Source organism: Archocentrus centrarchus, chromosome 2 (genome assembly GCF_007364275.1).
Source record: "Archocentrus centrarchus isolate MPI-CPG fArcCen1 chromosome 2, fArcCen1, whole genome shotgun sequence".
NCBI lineage: Eukaryota > Metazoa > Chordata > Actinopteri > Cichliformes > Cichlidae > Archocentrus > Archocentrus centrarchus.
The window spans coordinates 2,805,028-2,814,746 of NC_044347.1; the positions used below are offsets into that span (position 1 = coordinate 2,805,028).

General features: G+C 44.2%; 1 pseudogene; it reads left to right on the forward strand.

Moving 5' to 3' along the window:
• The first annotated feature begins 2,086 nt into the window (after positions 1–2,086).
• On the forward strand, positions 2,087–2,727 carry LOC115791677 (uncharacterized; annotated as a pseudogene).
• Positions 2,728–9,719: the final 6,992 nt, after the last annotated feature.

Here is a 9,719-nt window from a genome sequence, read left to right on the forward strand (position 1 = left end):
GCTTCCTCTCCTGCTCTGCTGTGAGAAGTGTTTCTTTAAGCACACGATTCCACGTTCCACAGCACCATTTGTTGAGGGTAATATACACTTTCCTATGTGTGATGTATCTCACTGCCAGGAATTCTGTAAACTCACCTGATGTGAATTATGTCCCATTATCACTTATGACCTCTGTGGGATTTCCAAACCTGGAAAACAATATGTCAGGAACGTGGTGATTGCTGTGGTGGTAACGGTAGAAGTGAAAGCAACCTCTGGCCACTTTGTGTAGTAGTCAATCAGAGTTATAGCATAGTGACAATTTCAATTTAATTCAATTTAATTTTATTTATATAGCGCCAAATCACAACAAACTGTCGCCTCAAGGTGCTTTGTATTGTGGATAAAGACCCTACAATAATACAGAGAAAACCCAACAGTCTAAACGACCCCCTATGAGCAGCACTTGGTGACAGTGGAAAGGAAAAACTCCCTTTTAACAGGAAGAAACCTCCATCAGAACCAGGCTCAGGGAGGGGGGGTCATCTGCTGAGGGGGGGGGAGAAAAACAGACATGCTGTGGAAGAGAGCCAGAGATTAATAACAATTAATGATTAAATACAGAGTGCAGTATAAACAAAGTAAATAAGGTGAATGAAAACAAACAGTGCATTATGGGAACCCCCCCAGCAGCCTAGGCCTATAGTAGCATAACTAAGGGAGGGTTCAGGGTCACCTGATCCAGCCCTAACTATAAGCTTTATCACATGTGTCACTTGGTGTTGGCTCTCACTGCGGTATTGTATCACTTCCTGTTCCTGTTTCGGAGCGCAGTGTTTTGCTGTCTGTTAGCTGTTATATCTGTATAACTCGATTTATCTGAATAATAACATATTTTAGTGTAATCTTCACCTACATTAAATAGCATACTCTTTGCTGAATCACCTTATTCACATTATTCACTTTATTTGTTTTTAGAAATTCGCTAGCTTAGCTCAGCTAGTAGCTTAGCCCTTAGCCGACTCACTACCAGCATGGCTTCTTCTCCTGTCTCTGCTGCACTTTCCTGCTCTGGGTGTCACATGTTTAGTTACTCCTCGGCCTCCTTTAGCAGTAATGGTACTTGTAATAAATGTAGTCTGTTTGTAGCTCTGGAGGCCAGGCTTTCTGAACTGGAGACTCGGCTCCGCACCCTGGAAAATCCTACATCTACCAGGCCCCTGTAGCGGGTGCGGACCATGGTAGCTTAGCCGCCGTTAGCTCCCCCCCAGCAGATCCCGAGCAGCAGGGAAAACAGGCCAGCTGGGTGACGGTGAGGAGGAAGCGTAGTCCTAAGCAGAAGCCTCACGTCTCTAACCGTTTTTCTCCACTCGGCGACACACCCGCCGAGGAACAAACTCTGGTTATTGGCGACTCTGTTTTGAGAAACGTGAAGCTAGAGACACCGGCGACCATAGTCAAATGTCTTCCAGGGGCCAGAGCAGGCGACATTCATGGAAATTTGAAACTGCTGGCTAAGGCTAATCGTAGATTTGGTAAGATCGTTATTCACGTCGGCAGTAATGACACCCGGTTACGCCAATCGGAGGTCACTAAAATTAATATTGACTCGGTGTGTAACTTTGCAAAAACGATGTCGGACTCTGTAGTTTTCTCTGGGCCCCTCCCCAATCAGACCAGGAGCGACATGTTTAGCCGCATGTTCTCCTTGAATCGCTGGCTGTCTGAGTGGTGTCCAAAAAATGACGTGGGCTTCATAGATAATTGGCAAAGTTTCTGGGGAAAACCTGGTCTTGTTAGGAGAGCCGGCATCCATCCCACTTTGGATGGAGCAGCTCTCATTTCTAGAAATCTGGCCAAATTTATTAACCCTCCTAAAACCTGACTACCCAGGGTTGAGACCAGGAAGCAGAGTTGCAGTCTTACACGCCTCTCTGCAGCTTCTCTCCTCCTGCCATCCCCCCAAAACCCCATCCCCATAGAGTCGGTGCCTGCTCCCAGACCACCAAAAACCAAAGCTAAAATCAGCAAAAAGCTATTTAAGCATAAAAATTCAAAAACAATAAATAATACAGCTTCATCAACTGCACCAAAAAATAAAACAATTAAATGTGGATTGTTAAACATTAGGTCTCTCTCTTCCAAGTCCCTATTAGTAAATGATTTAATAATTGATCAACGTATTGATTTATTCTGCCTTACAGAAACCTGGTTACAGCAGGATGAATATGTTAGTTTAAATGAATCAACACCCCCGAGTCACAGTAACTGTCAGAATGCTCGAAGCACAGGTCGAGGAGGAGGATTAGCTGCAATCTTCAATTCCAGCTTATTAATTAATCAAAGACCCAGACAAAGTTTTCATTCTTTGAAAGCCTGACTCTTAGTCTTGTCCATCCTAATTGGGAAAATCAAAAAGCTGTTTTATTTGTTATTATCTATCGTCCACCTGGTCCCTACTCAGAGTTTCTGTCTGATTTCTCAGACTTTTTATCTGATTTAGTGCTCAGTTCAGATAAAATAATTATAGTGGGTGATTTTAACATCCATGTAGATGCTGAGAATGACAGCCTCAACACTGCATTTAATCTATTGTTAGATTCAATTGGCTTCTCTCAAAATGTAAAGGAGCCCACCCACCACTTTAATCATACTCTGGATCTTGTCCTAACATATGGCATAGAAACTGAAGACTTAACAGTATTCCCTGAAAGCCCCCTCCTGTCTGATCATTTCTAAGTAACATTTACATTTACTTTAATGGATTACACCTGAGCTTGAAGCTGGGGAAAGTACCACAACTGTGGAAGACCTCCTGTGTGGTACCGGTACCAAAGACCAAACATCCAAAGGATCTTAGCAACTACAGGCCGGTAGCCCTGACATCGCATCTAATGAAGACCCTCGAGAGGCTGGTCCTCAACCATCTACGCCTCATGGTGTCGTCTTCGTTGGACCCGCTGCAGTTTGCCTACCGGCCTGGCATCGGGGTGGATGACGCCATCATCTACCTCCTGCACCGAGCTCTGACCCACCTGGAGAAGCCTGGAAGCACTGTGAGGATCATGTTCTTTGATTTCTCCAGTGCTTTTAACACCATCCAGCCAGGACTTCTGAGAGACAAGCTGGAACTGTCAGGAGTGGACCACCACATCTCCGAGTGGATACTGGACTACCTCACTGACCGCCCACAGTACGTGAGGACACAGGGCTGTGTCTCTGACAGGCTGGTCTGCAGTACGGGGGCCCCACAGGGAACTGTGCTGGCACCGTTCCTCTTCACCCTCTACACTGCAGACTTCTCCATCAACTCCTCACGCTGCCATCTGCAGAAGTTCTCTGACGACTCTGCCATAGTTGGCCTCATCACAGGTGAGGATGACTCAGAGTACAGACAGTGGACTCAGGACTTTGTGGACTGGTGCCAGCGGAACCACCTCCTGATCAACGCCGCTAAAACCAAGGAGCTGGTGGTGGATTTCCGCAGGCGCAGACCCACCACACGGACACCGGTGAACATCCAGGGAGTGGACATTGAGATAGTGGACTCTTATAAGTACCTGGGTGTTCACCTAAACAATAAACTGGACTGGACTCATAACACTGATGTGCTCTACAGGAAGGGTCAGAGCAGACTCTACCTGCTGAGAAGGCTGAGGTCTTTTGGAGTGCAGGGGACACTCCTGAAGACCTTCTATGACTCTGTGGTGGCATCAGCCATCTTCTATGCAGCAGTATGTTGGAGCAGCAGCTTGTCTACAGCTGAGAGGAAGAGGATAGACAAGCTCATCAGGAAAGCCAGCTCTGTCCTAGGATGTCCTCTCGACTCAGTGCAAGTGGTGGGAGACAGAAGGACTCTGACCAAAATAACATCACTGATGGACAAGGTCTCCCATCCCATGCATGAAACTGTTGCTGAGCTGGAGAGCTCCTTCAGTGACAGACTGCTGCATCCTAAATGCACAAAGGAGCGTTACCGCAGATCCTTCCTCCCAGCAGCTGTAAGACTTTATAACCATCACTGCTCCCAACAAAAACCACAATAGCCTACACAATGTAGGATAATATATAATATACTGTAAATAGTCCGGCCTGTTAAGGTTCAACACACAGGCACATCATGTACATTGTATATAGTGTTATTATTATTAGTAGTATTAAGGTTAATATTGTTTGTTGATTTTATATATATTCTTTTCTTAATAGTGTGAATTATTATATCTTTATTTATATTTATAATAACTGCGGCTGCTGTTACACCCAAATTTCCCCTCTGTGGGACAATAAAGGCTGTTTCTTCTTCTTCTTCTTCTTCTACACAGCAGCGGGGAATAAGTTTAATTACAGTAGAAGTCTTTCTGAAAGTGCTGTAACTAAGTTTAAGGATCTAATTCCTTCATTGTTATGCTCTTCAGTGCCAACACAGTGCAGAGCAGCTACCTAAACTCTGCTCCCAGTGAGGTCGATTATCTCGTCAATAGTTTTACATCCTCACTGCGTATAACTTTGGATACTGTGGCTCCTCTGAAAAGGAAAGCTTCAAATCAGAAGTGCCTGACTCCGTGGTATAATTCACAAATGCACAGCTTAAAGCAGATAACCCGAAAGCTGGAGAGGGAATGGCGTCTCACTAAATTAGAAGATGCTCATTTAGCCTGGAAAAAGAGTTTGTTGCTCTATAAAAAAGCCCTCCGTAAAGCTAGGACATCTTACTATTCATCATTAATTGAAGAAAATAAGAACAACCCCAGGTTTGTTTTCAGCACTGTAGCCAGGCTGACAAAGAGTCAGAGCTCTGTAGAGCCGAGTATTCCTTTCACGTTAACTAGTAGTGACTTCATGGATTTCTTTACAAATAACATTTTAGACATTAGAGAAAAAATTATTCATAACCATCTCAAAGATTATTCTTCATGTTCGGCTGCTTTCAGCACTGCTGGTATTTGTTTAGACTCTTTGGCTCCAGTTGATCTTTCAGAGTTAACTTCAATAGTTACTTCCTCCAAACCAGCAACATGTTTGTTAGATCCCATTCCTACTAGACTGTTCAAAGAAGTCTTTCCAATTATTGATGCTTCAATCTTAAAAATGATCAATCAGTCTTTATTAGTTGGCTATGTACCACAGACCTTCAAGGTGGCTGTAATTAAACCTCTACTTAAAAAGCCATCACTGACCCAGCTGTCTTAGCTAATTATAGGCCAATCTCCAACCTTCCTTTTCTCTCAAAGATTCTTGAAAGAGTAGTTGTAAAACAGCTAACTGATCATCTGCAGAGGAACGGATTATTTGAAGAGTTTCAGTCAGGTTTCAGAATTCATCACAGTACAGAAACAGCATTAGTGAAGGTTACAAATGATCTTCTTAGAGCCTCTGACAGTGGACTCATCTCTGTTCTTGTCCTGTTGGACCTCAGTGCAGCTTTGATACTGTTGACCATAACATTTTATTACAGAGATAAGAGCTTGCTATAGGTATTAAAGGTACTGCACTGCAGTGGTTTGAATCATGTTTATCTCATAGACTCCAATTTGTTCATGTAAATGGGGAGTCTTCTTCACACACTAAGGTTAATTATGGAGTTCCACAGGGTTCTGTGCTAGGACCAATTTTATTTACATTATACATGCTTCCCTTAGGCAGTATTATTAGAAAGCACTGCATCAATTTTCATTGTTATGCAGATGATACTCAGCTTTACCTATCAATGAAGCCAGATGACGCACATCAATTAGTTAAACTGCAGGAATGTCTTAAAGATATTAAGGCCTGGATGACCTCTAATTTCCTGCTTCTAAATTCAGATAAAACTGAAATTCTTGTTCTCGGCCCCACAAATCTTAGAAACATGGTGTCTAACCAGATACTTACTCTGGATGGCATTACTTTGGCCTCCAGTAACACTGTGAGAAATCTTGGAGTCATTATTGACCAGGATATGTCCTTCAATGCACATATTAAACAAATATGTAGGACCGCTTTTTTGCATTTGCGCAATATTTCTAAAATTAGAAACATCCTTTCTCAGAGTGATGCTGAAAAGCTAATTCATGCATTTATTACTTCTAGGCTGGATTATTGTAATTCATTATTATCAGGCTGTCCTAAAAGCTTTCTGAAAAGCCTTCAGCTGATCCAAAATGCTGCAGCTAGAGTACTGACAGGGACTAGAAAGAGAGAGCAGATTTCTCCCATATTGGCTTCTCTTCATTGGCTCCCTGTTAAATCTAGAATAGAATTTAAAATTCTTCTCCTCACATACAAGGTCTTGAATAATCAGGCCCCATCTTATCTCAAAGACCTCATAGTACCATATCACCCCAACAGAGCACTTCACTCTCAGACTGCTGGCTTACTTGTGGTTCCTAGGATACTTAAGAGTAGAATGGGAGGCAGAGCCTTCAGCTTTCAGGCGCCTCTTCTGTGGAACCAGCTCCCAGCTTGGATTCGGGAGACAGACACCCTCTCTATTTTTAAGATTAGGCTTAAAACTTTCCTTTATGATCAAGCTTATAGTTAGGGCTGGATCAGGTGACCCTGAACCATCCCTTAGTTATGCTGCTATAGGCCTAGTCTGCTGGGGGGTTCACATAATGCACTGTTTCTCATTCACCTTATTTACTTTGTTTATACTCCACTCTGCATTTAATCATTAATTGATATTAATCTCTGGCTCTCTTCCACAGCATGTCTTTCTCTCCCCTCAGCCCAACCGGTCGCGGCAGATGACTGCCCCTCCCTGAGCCTGGTTCTGCTGGAGGTTTCTTCCTGTTAAAAGGGAGTTTTTCCTTTCCACTGTCGCCAAGTGCTGCTCATAGGGGGTCGTTTTGACTGTTGGGTTTTCTCTGTATTATTGTAGGGTCTTTACCCACAATACAAAGCGCCTTGAGGCGACTGTTTGTTGTGATTTGGCGCTATATAAATAAAATTGAATTGAATTGAATTGAATAAAGGAAAGTTTTAAGCCTAATCTTCTACTCTTAAGTATCCTAGGAACCACGAGTAAGTGTCATGGTCCTGGGCCGGTGGCCCAGTGTTTTGAGTTTCTTTTGTGTAGTGTTCTTTTGTTGTACTTTCAGGTTATGTTTCTTAGTGTTTCTTATAGTTTATAGTTATATTGTTATTTGAGTGTGCGGTTTGGTTTCCTTTGTTGTTTCGTTGTGTATGTTGCCTTTGTCAAGTTTTCTGTGTTAGGTCTGCGTCTGTTATGTTTAGTATTGTCCCTGTGTTTTGTGTTATGTTTTACTTCCTGTGTTATTAGTCTTATTCTTTTCACCTGTTGTGCTCAGCTGTTTTCCTCTCCCCCTCGTTCCATCTGTGTATTTAAGTCTCAGTGTTGTTTAGTTCGGTGTTTGGGTCCTCATCAGTTTTTGCCTGTGTGTTTTGTCTTTGAGTTTTTGAGTTTCAAGTTTGCTGTTTTGTATTTATTGACGTTTTCAATGAATCTTCCCTACAAACTTGCCGTGTCCTGCACTGGGGTCCTCCCTGCCTTGCCAGCACCCAGCCATGACAGTAGGACCCAAACCCAGTATGGACCCCGTGGACCGCGAGTCATTCTGGCCGGGAGTGTTGATGTGGGAGCCACGGCTCACTTCGAAGTGGGTGGCTGTAGCTCAGTAGGTAGAGCAGGTCACCTACTGATCGGAAGGTCAGTGGTTCGAATCCTGGCTACTCCAGGCTACATGCCAATGTATCCTTGGGCAAGATACTTAACCCTAAGTTGCTCTCCGACCGTTCTGTCGGAGTATGAATGTGTGTGAATGCTAGTTAATTAAAAAAGCACTTAGCTTAATTAATGATGGAAGTGCTTGTATGAATGGGAGTGCATGGGTGAATGCAAACAGGTTGTATAAGCGCTTTGAGTGCTCTGATTGAGTAGAAAAGCGCTATATAAGAACTAGTCCATTTACCATTTACCATTCGAAAGCCGCAGTACATCAGCGCTCACCTGGCCCTGGGAGGAACCAGCTGGAGGAAGTTTGTGGACATTAGATTGAAACAGGCTGTCCATGACTATGTTTTTGATTTCTACGTTGATTGGCTAAACAATCCCAAGGAGGAGAATAATTTCCCCCAGTTTACAGGAACTGGTGTCCAGTTTCCCTTGGCTTTTGAATTCTCTGCCTGAACTAATTAGAGACTTTGTAACTGAGACCATTCATTCAGAGGTACCCATTAATCGCCCTGCACCAGTTTCTGTCTCGCAGGAAGGAGCGGCCGTGGACCGGCCCGCTTCTGTTCCTGTTTTGTTTCCGCGGGTGAGGGCAACCAAGGATTGGTCCAGGTCTGTTTCACAGGATGTCAGGAAGCCCTCTTAAGCAGCCCCAGCCATCAGAGGAGACAGCTGCGTGCCCTGCTGAGTGCATCCCACAAATACCACAGTCTTCAGCCTCAACCTCGTCAGCCTGCTCATTTGCATCTGTGTCTGCACCTTCAGCCCCACTAGCCACTACTCACCCACAGTCTGAGTCACTTCATCCCGCCTCAGAGCCCTCAGCTTCTGCATCAGAGACCCTAGCTCCTGCTCCCTCCTCTGCCTGCCCTGTAGCTCCCTCAGCGCCCTCTGGCTCCCTCAGTCCACCCAGCCCCAGTTACGTTAATTCCCTCAGTTTCAGGCCCTCCGGTCCCTTCAGTTCCCCTAGCCCCAGTTCCCTCAGTACCGTCGGCCCCTTTAGCTTCAGTCCCTTCGAGCCCCTCAGTCCCCTCCGCTCCCTTCAGCTCTTTCAGCCCCTGCACTTTTAGTTCCCCCAGCTCCCGCCGTAGCTTCTCTCAGTTTTAGCTTCGGTCCCCTCTGCTCCTTCCCCTGGGGTCCTGTTAGTCGCTCCCTTGCCTTCAGCTTCGCTCCCCTCAGACTCGCCTATAGTTCAGGGCTTTCAAATTGCTTTGGAGTAGCAGGGGTGGCACGCCAAAGTAGCAGGCACCTTGTGACCGAGACCTTTGCTGTCTTCCATGGTAATGGTAAATGGTCTAGTTCTTATATAGCGCTTTTCTACTCAGTCTGAGCACTCAAAGCGCTTATACAACATGTTTTACATTCACCCATGCACTCCCATTCATTCATGCACTTCCATGTTTACTAAGCTAAGTGCTTTTAATTAGCTAACATTCACACACATTCATACTCCGACGGGACGGTCGGAGAGCAACTTGGGATTAAGTTGCTTAATCTTGCCCAAATCTACATGCCAAATGCCAAAGCCTATTGGCATGTAGCCTGGAGTAGCCAGGAATCGAACCGCTGACCTTCCAATCAATAGGTGACCTGCTCTACCTACTGAGCTACAGCCACCCCATCTTTTCCCGTCTTTTCCCATCTGTTTTGCGTTTATGAATACTATCCCCTAAATTTTACTACTTTTTAAAGATTTTAATTCAGTACTCCCATAAATATATCAAAGTTACTATAAATGAACAACTTCTACTATGAAAGGAAGAAATGCCACGGCCGATGTGTTCACAAACCATTACTTATATGCAGTGGTGGCCAAATTACTGACATTCTGTACTTAAGTACAAGTACTTGTGTTAAAAACTACTCTGGTAAAAGTTGAAGTACTGGTTCAACTTCTCTACTCAAGTGAAAGTAAAAAAGTACATGCTCTGAAATCTACTCAAAGTAAGAAAGTAAAAGTAGCTCCTTGGAGGACGTTTCTACCTCTTTCTTACATCTTTCTCCATCTGAGTGAAGTTATCGCTCATTCTTTGCTCTCCCCTAAAATACAGCAGCTGTTCTTTTAGCT